The sequence below is a fragment of the Athene cunicularia genome (genome assembly GCF_003259725.1).
Source record: "Athene cunicularia isolate RWA chromosome 7 unlocalized genomic scaffold, athCun1 chr7_part1, whole genome shotgun sequence".
Taxonomy (NCBI): Eukaryota; Metazoa; Chordata; class Aves; order Strigiformes; family Strigidae; genus Athene; species Athene cunicularia.
This window is the reverse complement of record NW_020799107.1, coordinates 4886783-4900462: the sequence shown is the minus strand read 5'-3', so window position 1 is coordinate 4900462 and position 13680 is coordinate 4886783. Positions and strand designations below refer to the sequence as shown.

General features: G+C 36.2%; 1 long non-coding RNA gene across 3 annotated transcripts; it reads left to right on the top strand.

The window, feature by feature from the left end:
* The first annotated feature begins 1068 nt into the window (after positions 1-1068).
* LOC113482296 lies at positions 1069-13424 on the top strand. 3 transcript variants are annotated; one of them, XR_003398816.1, is made up of 5 exons: positions 1069-1280; positions 2406-2515; positions 5071-5291; positions 6450-6611; positions 12465-13424. It is a non-coding gene; the product is annotated as an uncharacterized LOC113482296 (long non-coding RNA). The 3 variants fall into 3 exon arrangements; XR_003398817.1 differs by lacking the exon at positions 12465-13424 and having other exon boundaries at positions 5116-5291; positions 6450-7125; XR_003398815.1 differs by lacking the exon at positions 12465-13424 and having other exon boundaries at positions 6450-7125.
* The last annotated feature ends 256 nt before the right edge of the window (positions 13425-13680 follow it).

Sequence of the window (13680 nt, the reverse complement as noted above, 5' to 3'; positions counted from 1 at the left end):
GGGGGAGGTGTTTGTTTAAAGCCATTGAGGTGATGTGTATTTTCCCTAGTACCAGAAATCAGATACATTTAAATAACCTGCTTAATTGCAAGTCTGTGTACCACATAATGCTAAAATACATGAGAAAAACTAGGAAGTAGACATTAGCTGGTTTTCAGCTGAAATGGGACAGGGTACCCACCAGAAGGGATTCATCGACAGTAGATCTGCCTTGTTGTATCCAGTGTGTAAATGGAATAGTATGGAAATGCTGGTAATGTGGTTTTACCGCTGAAAGGCCAGTGTTGTGGGAGAACTTTGTAAAGGCAGCTGGGGCTGGAGCTGCAGGCAGTAACATAAACTACTGAGGCATAATTCTTGAGTTCATTCAACACTGCTGTTACAGACTCATCATAAAGCTTAAACAGTGTGTTTGAAGGGAGTTAAGAATAACTAATCTGTCCAGAGCTTTTGAAAGATGGCTCTAGAACCTGAAAAATATAGCTGGTAGGAAAGTATGATTTTGCGTTTAGAGCAGATCTGAATATTTATAAGATAGACCTACTCTGCAAGCAGGGATTTAGAAACAGGGATCTGCACCAGCACTTAAAGCACGTGTGAGGAGAATAGCTTTAGGTTACTGAGTTTGAAATGATACTACATGTTGACAAAAAGAAAATGACGTGGAAAAATAAATCCAAGGTATATTGGCTATAATGACAAGAGAGGAGGGAATATGGGAAATTTCAGCATTTCAGAAGTTTAGGGTTTGTGTTCCATATTTTTTGATGACTGTTACGTATTTTGATTTTGTGTTCCGTATTTTATCATAGCCTCTTAAAAATAATGACCTTCTCTCCTGGAAAAATAACTTTTTAGAGAATAATTTCAACTTGTTCTAAAAGTAAACAATTGTTTCCTTCACTATTCCCTCAATATTTGGAAATTGTCATGCAGTAAATAACTTTTTTTAAAAAATTAAATGGATTAATTTCTTAGAGGGGAGTTTAGTTATTGTATTTCTTTTGGAGTGATGGAAATGGAGTTTAGTCTTTAAAATTTGTTTTATTGCCATTCAATTTAGATCTTCCATGTGCAAACAAACCACCGCTGATGGAGACCCCAGCAGCAAAATGAACAAACAGCACCAATTCTGCGTCCTGTTCCGTATGAAGGTCACTGATTTCCACCAAAGACTGCAGGCCTGGCGTATTTCTGTCAGATTTCTTATATGACATATTTTTCTCATTTGGATGTATCTTGGGCAATGACAAAGCATCATATACTAGAAGCTTGCACAGGTAAGGCAGTCTTGAAAATTTCAACGGATTTGATTGCTTAGAGCTTTTTGCTGATTGAAAGCTTGTTGATTAATGCATTAATTTGCTGTTATAGAAAATCATATTGAATGAACATGACCTAAATTGAGAAAAGAATGGGTTTGTTTCTCTGTCTCCAAGTAGGCTGCCTCTTGGGTGAAGATTATGATGTCAGATATGCTGAAGTATATTGAGTTCAGAAGAGTTGTATGGGAATAAAGCCAAAGTTGCTGGGGAATTGGCTTGAGTATATAGCCTTCTTTAATGCTCTTGCAAACACTGGTTGCAATTTCTGTGCTTTTGTGCATTTGTAAAATACACATACGCTCACACACAGATTTTAGTGACACAGTTCTTGAAAGTTTAAATATAAGCTTTCTGCAATGTTTTTTTCGTTGTGTCTTTCAGCAAACCCAGATATCTCCACTTCTTTTCTCTAGAAAAATGGTAAACCAGTATAGTACATTATCAATGTCATGACTGTTTGCTGAATGGTGGACCATAACAAATATGGAGTCATGTGGCACTGTACAAGAACAATAATTTTTCAGCATAAAATTATTAAAAAAGATTCTTCAAGGACCTACAATAAGGGATCCTGATTCATAGAGACAAAATGTGCCCTTGAAGTCTTGGAAGAGCCTTATTTTTTCTTCCCTGTTAGCTTCTGATGGGACGACTGTGCTTGGAAATTTGCCAGAGTAGATATCCAGAAAAATTATTGACGGTTAAAATGTTTGGTTCCAACATGAATAAAGCAGAATAATGAGAATAAAACCACAAAACCCTCTTATTCTGGAGGAACAGTGTCCAAAAGGGGAGTTCTGGAATAGCTGTTGTGGTAAACAGCCAGTGTAGGAAGCACTTGCTGCTAGGTACTGTAGTGGCTTTTTAAAAAGACCTTTATAAGGAAGAACATTAGATGTTGAAAAGAACATCTTGGCTCTTAGAGCAGAGCCAAGATAAACTCAGAGGAGGCAAGAAAACTAAATAACTAAATATTTAAACAAATGAGGACCAGAATATGTTTGGCTCTGTCCAAATTCACATGAGAGGTGAAAGTCTCAAAGAGCTCTTCTCTTGCAGATGTTCCTATATGGTTTACAGGAAAGAATAAGAGACTAGTGCAGCACTAGACAGTGTCAACTAAAAAGGAATCCTGAACTACTCTGCAGTCAAGATGGCTGGGTGGTCACAGACCTTCACTGAACTGACAGGTAAAAATAGATCTTGTCATAAGTACTTAGCTCTGAGAGTTCATGTCCTGCCTACGGCTTTCTGGAGCTCTGGCAGTTCAGGTGCGCCACTTACACTCCTATTGCAGGCTTCATTAGGTCTGAGGCTCACATTTTCTTGGGACTGCAGTCTTCAGAGGTAGTTAAACTACTCTGTGGATGAATTGACTTTGAATCTCAAAGCAAAGTGGAATAATTTTAATGACACATAGTTGGAGGAGATATAATATTGTAATTCCCTATCACATGGCCATGTTAAGTATTTACAGATGATGAAGAAAGCTTGCAAAAATAAAATGACAAGTTCAAAACCAGTGGGGAGAAGCAAGATCTATTTTACTGAATTGTGCTGTCATCACTGAAATGAGAACATGCTGCTCATATCGTCTATTTGTTACTGAGAGGATCTTATGTTCTCCATTTTTAAATGGCTATTTATACTGAAAAGCAATACTATACATCAGGAAAAGTCTGTTTGGCCTTTCTCTGCATTCAGAAGAACATACTGGATCGTATTTCATGTATCTTTAGTATATCTCTTGAGCTGCATTGTTTGAAAAATAGAATATGAAAATGATGATACAGTAATCTCTGCCAGGGTCATCCTTTAAATTTAAACATCACCCTTATGCAATGAAGTTTAATCATGGATTTGTAATTATCAAACAGCAGTGCATTATCTGGACTGTTCAAAGTCACACTGGGTCCAGAAAAGGAGATTCTCTACAGGATCCTGTAGATGATTGCAATGAAGCAGCAGTGATAAAAACCCTCTGATTTTAACAACAGAGGGGTACTGTTTTTGCCAGATACCTCTCTGTTCTTTCCAGCTGCACCCTGAAGCCAGATGTACATATAGTGAGTTTAATACAGCAAAATTTTCAGTGCATTATGGGCCTAGAAAAGGTAATAATTTGGGTATTAGGGTTTTCTGGAGGCACTGTTAATTTGTTTTTTTTTTTCATTGTGTATTTTAATGTACTTCAGAGCATATCCTTTCCCTTTGTGGTAATTCATATTCTCCAGTAAATGTAATTTATCTATGACTTCAAGAAAAGAAAAGAAAAGAATCTTTAAGTGAATGTTGCTAAACACCTGTTTAGCCTGTCTATCAGTATGGACAGATGACTATCATACCCTTGATTAGAGGACATGCTCCTACCGTCAGTTTTAAAATCTGGTGGTTTTCCTGCATGTAGGTGATAATAAACTTTCAGAGACTTCAAATAAATGCTTTGAAAGAAATGTATAGGACTTCAAACAAAGATAGTGCGGAACCTATATGAGAATTACAATGAACGCAGAGGTTGCAGGGTCAGCTGGTCAAATGCAGTCGAGTGCATTAGTTGAAATCTATGGACTCAGCAGTTAAGAAGCTGGTGAATGGAACATGCCAAAAAGGTGTTCCGTGTGTAGACTACGTAGATGCTACTGATGTGTGAATGTGACACCAATACTTATTCAAGGGTTAGGTGGAAGCAAGCAGAACAAACTTGATTTTTAAAAATTTATTTAATGATGCAAATCCACATTTATTTAATCCAAACCTATGCTAGTACTGTAGAATTTAATTGGTTACAGTTCAGAGTGAGCCATTGCTAGGATAATAATTTTCGTTATATTCATATATTGTTGTTTTCATCTGCAAGCAAAGGAGACATTATTAAAAAAGAAAGTATTTTCAACCTTTAAAAATATTATGCTCACCTCTAGACAGTTAGCTTGGTCTAGATTTAAACTTTTCTTAAGTCTGTGGGAACTTTTCCGCGTAGTCTAGAAACAGGGGATAGTGTTTAAACTCTGCAGTAAATACTTTCAACAGTAAATACTGCTTTAACAGAAATAGAGATGATTTCTTTATCTTAACATCCATTGTAGGGAACTGGGCTGGATGGCTAAGGGGTTCATCATTTAGAATCATTGTAGTTAAAGCCAGATGATATGATATATGATATGATATGATATGATATGATATGATATGATATGATATGATATGATATGATATGATATGATATGATATTATGTTGTGAATAAAAGAAGGAGACAGGGGAGTTAAGGAAGGAAAAGGAAAAGGAGAAACATGTGTGAAGTTGCTACCCTATCCTTTCTTTTAAACATATGGGCTGTGCCCAGTGATGCTCAATGAAGAAGCCTCAGGCTCCCTTTAAACTTCTCCTCTCATCAGCATATGTGTGTGCCTGGAAAGCAAGTGGAGAATGTCTGTAAATAGAGGGATATGCAGGTTTTGTTTATTCTGAATTACAATTCTTCTGCAGTGATAGAAGAGAGACTCTTTTTGGAGTTCTTAAACCACTGACAGTTCGTATCTGTACAATTTTTTTTTTTTTTTTTTTTTGGTAACACTCTATAGGCTTTGCATGCTAATATTGTCTTTGTGTATTTGCAGTATTGCCACTGGCTGGCAGACTGTTCATAGTGTCTATGTACGTTTAGTAATCACATGCTTTATTTATTTTATGCTTCTGCTGGATTAGAAAAATGATGAATTCTTAGATTGTCTGGCTTTCAGCTTGCAGCTGCCACTGCATGTAGAAACTGATGGGGATTCCTTCTCCCTTCAGTTGTTTCAACAGCATTAAAAAGGCATAAACAAGGAGTGATTGAGGAGAAGGCCAGAGATTCCACAACACAGCAAGGAGAGTACAGCCAGAAAACCATCTCAGTGTATTCTTCTGTGCAGAAAGGCACAATGCCAGTTATTCCACAGTGCCAGAACAACTTTTCTGAGGAAATGCATGTGAGTTAAAGACTCTCTGAGGCTTTGCTTCCTTCATTCCCAAGCCAAGTGTACCTCAATTGAAACAGAAAGTCAGTGAGTGCTAGTGACTGGCCTGCTACTCTCCTCCTGTGGTCTCAGTGCAGCTGATGGGGTTGGGAAAAGGGTGCTAGGCTGGAACAGTATTACCCCTGTTCCCAAGAACTTGGGAAGAGCTGTTGGAAGGGAAAGTATCTTGCAGGGATGTGGATACCCACTGGGTGCTGGTCTTTGGTGAATACTAAGAAATGAGGGGAGGATTTTATTTGGAAGAATAAAAAAATCATGCCAATGCTAGTGAAGTACTGAGGTCAGCAGTGGTGGGAAAGAGTGTAAGGTGTAAAGCTCAAAATATTTTGCTAGCATGCACATAAAAAGTGTATTTTACCACTTTAAGTGTGCTTATTTCTAAAAATACACATTGCAGGACTTTTTTTTTTAAAAAAAAATCTTTTTTCCATTATATAATGAAATAACATAACTGTATGTAGTACTGTTATAGTCTGCAACAAAAACACATTTCCAGAATTCTGGTGCTAACATGTTTCCATTTTTGCTTTCAATATTTTCTTATTTCTGTGAAAGCTTCCTTAATCAACTTTCTTCATTAAGAATTTCATATATTTCAATTACAGATCATTCTAATCAACTTTTTAATTACGGCTAGAGCAGGCTATTTACAGCACTCCTGACTGTTATAAACAAGACCCTGTGGGGAAAAATAAGAAAAAAAAGAGGTGACTAACTTTAAATGAAAATGAAAAATAGCTACTGTCATTTACTACTCTGAAAAAGAAAAGGAAACATTTTCTATACCTCGTAACAAATACAGACCTGGACTGGAAAAGACTCTGTGTCAGAGTCCAAACCTTGAAATTATCTGAAATTAAATTAATTTTACCACAGGTATTTGCTATGAAGATGTTGAAATAATTGATATTCTTTCTAAATTCTTGTACTTAGTCCATTGCATCACTGGGATAAAGTGTATCACAATTATGTTAATTTGAGATGCTTTTTGTAAGAGAGTTGAGAATATGAAAAACAAGACAGTAGCACTGTACTATATTACAAACCTCAGAATAGAAATACAACTTTATTATGATCTTTCAAGTATCTGAAATTTTGTTCTTGTTGCAGATTCTGAAGTATCCATGGTGACTATCTGCCCATAGAATATTGAAAGAGACCTTTGAACAAGGAAACTCCTGCTGTCATCATCTGCCTGAAATGTGACGGAAGGAGCCAGTGCTTGAAGGCAGAGTTAGGAGTCTGTTAGGAATTACAAGCCGGGAGTCCCTTGTGAGTAACAGAAACAAATTGGGCTATGGACACTGTTCTGTGGAATATATGGCCGCAGTTCCTTCCAGGAAACCTAGCCAAAACCACTTTTGAACTCTCTGTTAAATGCACGTATTTGGCTCATATTCAAGGTTAGCTAAGTAAAATGTGATTAAGTATTTGTGGCCCTAGCTCTTCGCTGATACTTAAGGTTTTACATCCAGTGGAACTTAGAGGACAAACTCATTACCATTTGTCTAAGTCTACAAGTATGTGGTATGAAAGGTAAAAATACTCTGATTTTAGAACTTTCTGTAGCACAATTATAAAAATAGGAACTAAGCAAATACATACTTGTATTCAAGCCTATTTTCTACTTTCATAATATGTGCATTCTTTACTTATGTATTTGCTGTAGAAATTTAGGATTCATTCCTAAACTCTGCCCCAAACTCTGGTGTTCTCCTGATTAAGGATACCAGTTAAACTCAGACACCAGAGTGAAAAGAGCATGTGTATTTTACTAGTGATAACCAATGTAACAGCATAATACAGAAAACATGCAGTAAGAAAAAGCAGAGTAGTGCACTTAAAGCAGCAAACAGGAAAAAACAGGGTAATGCATTAAATCATTAAATCAGCCCCGGTTACAGCGAGGGTTTGGGGAGCCTGTCCTGGCAGGTGGGAAATCCTACGCGGTACGTCCACTCGTAGGTGAGGCACCCAAAGTCGCTGTGAGCAGATCCAGCCTTATATACCAGAGATCGACAGGCCAGAATAGCTGGCACCTTTGTTTTGAGCAGAAAATTTCTGGTTTCATTCTCCTGTTGGATTCCACCCAAAGCCTGGCCAGGGCTCAGGGGGGAAACCAAGGGAGTTTCTAACAAGGCCGGATACTTGGGTTCTCAGCCTTGAACAAGGCTAAACGAGGGAAGGTGGATACATTCTCTCCTCACTCCTGATTATATTTTGTCTAAGCTGCATCTTTCATTAGCGAGTTTACACACTTTGTTAATGATGACATACCAAGTTAGCAGCTTCGGCTTGGGGCTGTTGTTGAGGCTTCAGTACTTCAATGCTTTAGCACTTTTTACATCAGCATAAGTGCGTTACCTACTAGCACAATGGTTTTCAGTTATAAAATATACAGGATTCATCTATAGGTCAACTCTGGCTTGGGCCGGTTGTCCAAGCCTTAGCGCTTCACTCTGGTCATAGTCCCATGGGGACTTCAAACCATGTCTCTACACAAAAGAGTATGCTCTTCCAGGTCAGAGAAAAGGGAACATTGTTACCTTACACTAAGAAACAGGAAGCTTGTGCTCTTGGGCAACTCTAGCTCCTGCAGAACTCTGTTTAGATTGCCTGTATCCCAGGTGGCTGCACCTACCATTAAAGCTTTAACCAGACAGCACCAGGGATTCCAGCACCCGTGTTCACCTCTTTTTCCTTTGTGGCATTTTTTTGGTTTGTCACTGATTGTAGAACCTGAATTTCAAGAAAAGCATGATCATCTTAAATTAAGAATTAACAATTATGTGTAAGCACTTTTTAAAAAAAAACATGCTTTAGAGTCTTTGATTTTCTGTATTTATATTCTGTTAAATTCAGATAAAACAATGTAGTAAGCTTTATGTGAGTTAGCACTAATCAGAAGATATCCTCCCTTTGTAACAGATTTCATTTAGAAAATGATGAGTTTTGTTGAGGGGAAGAAAACTTTGAAGTGGTCACTAGAATAGTAGTTGTAAATATCTTCATAATTTAGTGTGCACATTTTTATTTTGGGTAGTGATAAAACTGAGTTTAATTTAAAAAGAAGTCCTATATGTCATTTTTCTCAAATGAAGCATGATCTCTATGTGGATGGATTCAAATTCTTCATTTAGGCAATATGTTTTAAAAGTTATTAAAAATATACAGCTGTGGAATGATAGATTATAATTCTAATTATAAACAGGGATCTGTCAGCGCTGAACTTCCACTGAGGCTCTTGTTACAGTTTAGAGGCAGGCTCCTGAAAAAGAGAACATTCACTGTGTATAAGCATGAAGTGAGAGGGAAAAAACTTTTGCTTTGTTCGTTGATTATTATTTATAGGAGTAGTATATATAAAAATAGACCTTACTCAGGCTTTTCTGTGAGATTTGAAAAAGGTTGGGGTTTTTTATAAGGTTTTTGTGTCCAGATCTGTGTTTGTTTATGTGTTAAATGCATTTCATGTGTTATGCTATGTCAATATAAGAATTATCCTGTTGTTCCTAAAGGGTTTCTAAACTCTATATTAGTTGCTGCTGGCCTGATAGCTAGTGTTGTAGCTCTACATAATCTTCATAGCAGCCTTCAGCAGCCACATGCCTGTAGGCTGGAATGCGTCTGTCGGCACATCCACCTGCTTTCCCCCATCCTCCACTTGCCTATTCTAGTTTCAAGTATGGGTTTGAACACAAATTGTTGCGACAAACAAAACGTGATATGATGCAGAGTTTTGCATTTAGTTTCAGCTTGTCCTTTCTCAAAAGGTTAATAATGACTCTCAGTGAATAGAGAGCCCTCACTGTAGTCCGACACTAGCTATGATTACTCTTGCTCATGTTCACTAAGGTTTTAATTTTAACTCCGTTACTTTAATTCTAGTAATTTATCTTCACTGTGCAGTAGATGAGTTTGCAGGCTTAGTGTTAACAGTGGGAATTTCTCACTTTGGCATGTATTTGTTCTACTAGTTTGTGTCTTCCCTGCACTTTTTTTTTTTTTTTTTTTTTTTTTTTTTTTTTTTTTTTAGAATCCAATAACTATGAAATGCTAAAACTTTGGATTAGAACTTTTACTTCAGTGGTGACTGCCCCGCCCTGACAAGCCTGTGCAAGATATACTAGTAGAGCACTTGTAATATTTTCAAAGGATGTAATCTTCGTATTTTGCAGAGTGGAATGGTATTCTGTGTCAATAGATGATATGAACATTGGTTGGTTTTTTTTGTTTGTTTGTTTTCTATGATATTTGTTAGCATGTCTGAATATGATAAGGCTTCTTGTTCTGTAAGAGCATTTCCTCTTTTAAAATTATCTATAAAATGTAAGAATTGCTGTTTACTCTTATCTATGGAGGTTAGAATGCTATGTTTTCTTTTTCTTTCAGGAGCAAAATACTGTGTTTAGATGCTTTTAGGCACATATACTCCAATTGCAAATGGTACTGTGGGTATCTGTGTTACTTTACTGCTGGGCATAAGGACAAAATGTTGTAGATGGTAACATTTGGATTTGGGGGATTGGCTTTACTTCATTTTCTCTATAGTTACTTATATAATAGTATAAAATAATTGTTAAAGTAATCGATTGAACTCTGTATATGCAGACACAGACTGTATCACTGAGAAGCAGTAAATGGTAGTAGTAGGAATTGATAGAAAAACAGTAAGCTATATGCTTAGCTGGAGTAATAGATATAAATTGGTATTAGTAGAGTCTGTAACAATTTCCACTGACTGACATTTGGTTTTAGGAATTAGAGATTGACAAATTAACCTGGAATTACAGGCTCCTGCTCAAAAGTCAGGAGTGGGAGTTGGGAGGATTATGACACAGTATTAAGATTCCTGTGTATTCAAATATTGCTTAGCTCAATTAGGCAGTCTTATTTTTCTTTTATTCTTGAGTACATTTCTTTAGCTCAGGATTGCTTATAACCCTTAGCTGAAATGAGATTTCAGAGTGAAGTTGTTTTAAAGCCCCAGGACAATGATTTTTTCCCTTTCCTTCTCCACCCTCAACCACTACCATTCATTCTTTCCTGACATCCAACCTCAAAAAGATTCTGTCTCACTTAAAGCAAACAGAGGCAGTTTTAATTATTTTTAAAAGGTTTTAAAAAATACTGCTCTTGCCAAGAACTAAACAGAGCTAGGCTAAACAACTGAGTCTGACACAACCTTCTGTAATTCAGTTTCCACACTATTTTGAGCATTTTTAAAGTCAGTCAGCATTCTCTGGTTTGTACATATCTTCCCTTCTAAATTGTGAAGTGACCCTCGCTCTGCTGTCTTCTAGAGTTGTTACAGCTCCATGTGCAATGACAATATATTCTTCTTTCTATTATTGTCTGTCTCCTAAACCCACCACCCCATAAAGTCCTTAAGCTATGTAGTCTTTAATTGTTTTTATAAAAAAGGGTAACCACACATTTATTTATTATTCTGAGCATGTATTCACTCTCATGCTTTCTTTCTCCCAAAAGGAAAAAAGTAGCTTTTTTTTTTTTTTTTTTTTTTTTTTTCCAGTACTGCCAAATAGCCAAGGTCCTCCATCATTCCATGTCCTAAGCACAACTTTATCTATCAATTGGACACAGGCTACATCCCAACATTATCACTGGTTAAACCAGTTAATCCATCTTCCAGCTTTTTCACATGGACAATGAGGTATGAATTATTACTACTATGTGTAAAGATCTTGAAAAGCTTTAGATTTAAAACAAAACAAAAAAAAATGTGCAATGTACCTACCAGCATTTATGTGCTGGTTTGGTATATTATATACTGAAGGGATTTATGCAAATTAGAAGTCTATAAAAAAGTTGAACTAGTCATCATAGCTTATTCCAGTTATAACTATTTTATCACAGCTCAACAGAACTGAAACTTAATTACCAATTAAGGTAAGATTTCTAGCTGTATTTCTGTCTCTTCTGGGTTATGTTATCTCCCATTTTGAAATAAATTACAGGTGTAGGGCCATGGCCGCTCCTACTCTACAGCAAGGCCTTTAATAGCCTTAAATAGGATTTTTTTTTTCCCCTCAGTTGAAGTTTTTTGTGCTATTTTAGCTTTTAATGTTGTATCAGAAAGAACCTGTAAAGTCATCATATGTGCTCATTTGTAAATCAAATCTCTAAAATGAGGAAATTCAGGTCCAGTGCAGTATTGAACCGCTTTTCATGGCTATAAGCTAGCTAATAACAAAGATCCATGTTTGTTTGTTTGTTTACCTAAGACTTTTAACAATTCTAGATAGTGATTTCCTGTATGTCTTTTAATAAAAGTTTGCTGAAGGAGAGGTTTGTTGGCACTTCTTGAGCTGTGATCCGTACCTTCAGTTCACTCAGACATACAGTCTAGGAGCATCAGTCTGAGATGAAAAACAATGCAGACAGATTATAGGTTATTCTGAAGTTGTTTGTCTGATTTTTAGCAGCTGTGGTAGAAAAAAATCACTCAAATGAGTTAGTTTCAATTTTTTTTTTTTTTTAATTTTTTTTTTTTTTTTTTTTTTAATGGTTCACTCTGGAAACAGGGTAAGCAGTCCAGCTCTAAATTCAATGGGATTTGCTCACGTGCATACAAAAAAGGACACCCCAGTTTCAGATGACTGAGTAAATTAAACAGAATTCCTGCAGCTCGCACTTGAAAACAGATGCCTGGATTTCATGTGTTGTCACTGTAGGTGGAAGCACACTTAACCCAGTTAGTTAGCTTATGAAACTTAGACCTGCAACAGGGTAAGGAGAGCTGAGGTTGCCAAATGTAACTACAATTATAATGCTTCCCCACTAGAGCTGCTACACCCATGTGCTGAAGTTCAAGCTGGTGAGCAGTAACTTCAGTTGTAGATTAAGTACTCATATGCTTTGTCATTTCCTCTTCCTATATTAGAGCGGTTTGATCATCAGCTGATACTATTCAGAAGATTAGCAATTAACTACATCTCTCAATCTCTTTTAATTCAGATAGGCTTCAGTATTCAAAGCACAGACTCAAGTCTACAGATAGAAAATATACCTGTCATTCATAGCTTTTGTGCATACACCATCAACTGTATTGGGGGAGGGGGGGCGGAATCTCACTCAGTTTTTCTATTGCTTTGCTTCTTGTAGGTGTTACAGAACAAACCAGCTTCTGCACAGGTAGGTTTTTTTGGTTGAGATGTTGTTGAACACCATGTTGAGAGGAACTCCATCTAGACTGATGGAATGAAGAAGAGAGACACACTTCCTGCCAGCTCATGATGGAACAGATAATTTGGCTTCTTAAGTATTAATAACTTTTTATTAAAAGGCTGATTCCGGAGACAAGAAACAGGAATATAAAGATTTTGAGTAAATAATCTTAAAATTACTTCTATTAAGTCATCTATGCAAGGTTCTTCCAGAAATGCAATACCACTATGCTTAAAAAATGTAGTAAATAAACACTTAAAAACTGAATAACTGTAACTCTATGTAATGACTTTGTGTTAATATTTAACACAGTTAATAATTTCACACATCTGTGAAAGTCTAATTTAGATTAGCTTTGTGTCCATATTACAGCACAAGATTTGAATAAATGTAATATTTTATTGATCACAAACATAATACTTCAGCAATTAAAATGCATGATGATTCATATGAACAAAGTGAAAATAAAGAACAACCAAAAATTAACTTCACATTTTTTTTCCATTTCTTTCTTAGTGTAAGCAATAAATAGAATGCTATCGCTTCTATTAATCTTATTTACATAGTACAATACTTGAACGTTGCCTGGTTTCCAGCCCAAATGTTTCATGACATGAAAACGAGTACATGTTGCAGCATTTCTACAGCCAAATGCTGTAGTAGATCATCACAATGAAAAAAAAATGCATAGCATACATGCTAACATTAAAAAAAACAAACAACTGAGGGGACCCTGTAATGGAGCATTTTATTAATTGAAAACAGTAGCATTGAAAATAAACACTCCCTCTCATAGAAGACCAACATGCTGGTATTACAGATACCAAATATAAGACAAGTATTTCTGTAGCTCCTGCAGATCAATACAATAAATCCTCACTAAATAAGAAAAAAAAAAAAAAAAAAAAAAAAAAAAAAAAAAAAAAAAAAAAGAACAAATCGTAACAGATAACTGTTTGCATGTTCAAAGGAGTCTCACAATCCCACCAAAACAGAGTTTACTTCCATCCCAGAGAATACAGATAAGGACTACAACAACAGTCTGTAAAGTAGAATATAAGCCATGAGAAATCAGCATAAGGATCTGATTTTACTTCATTGTGACAGAAAAACATTTTAAGAGGCAGACCTTTCTCTTGGTTGTGTAGGAAGT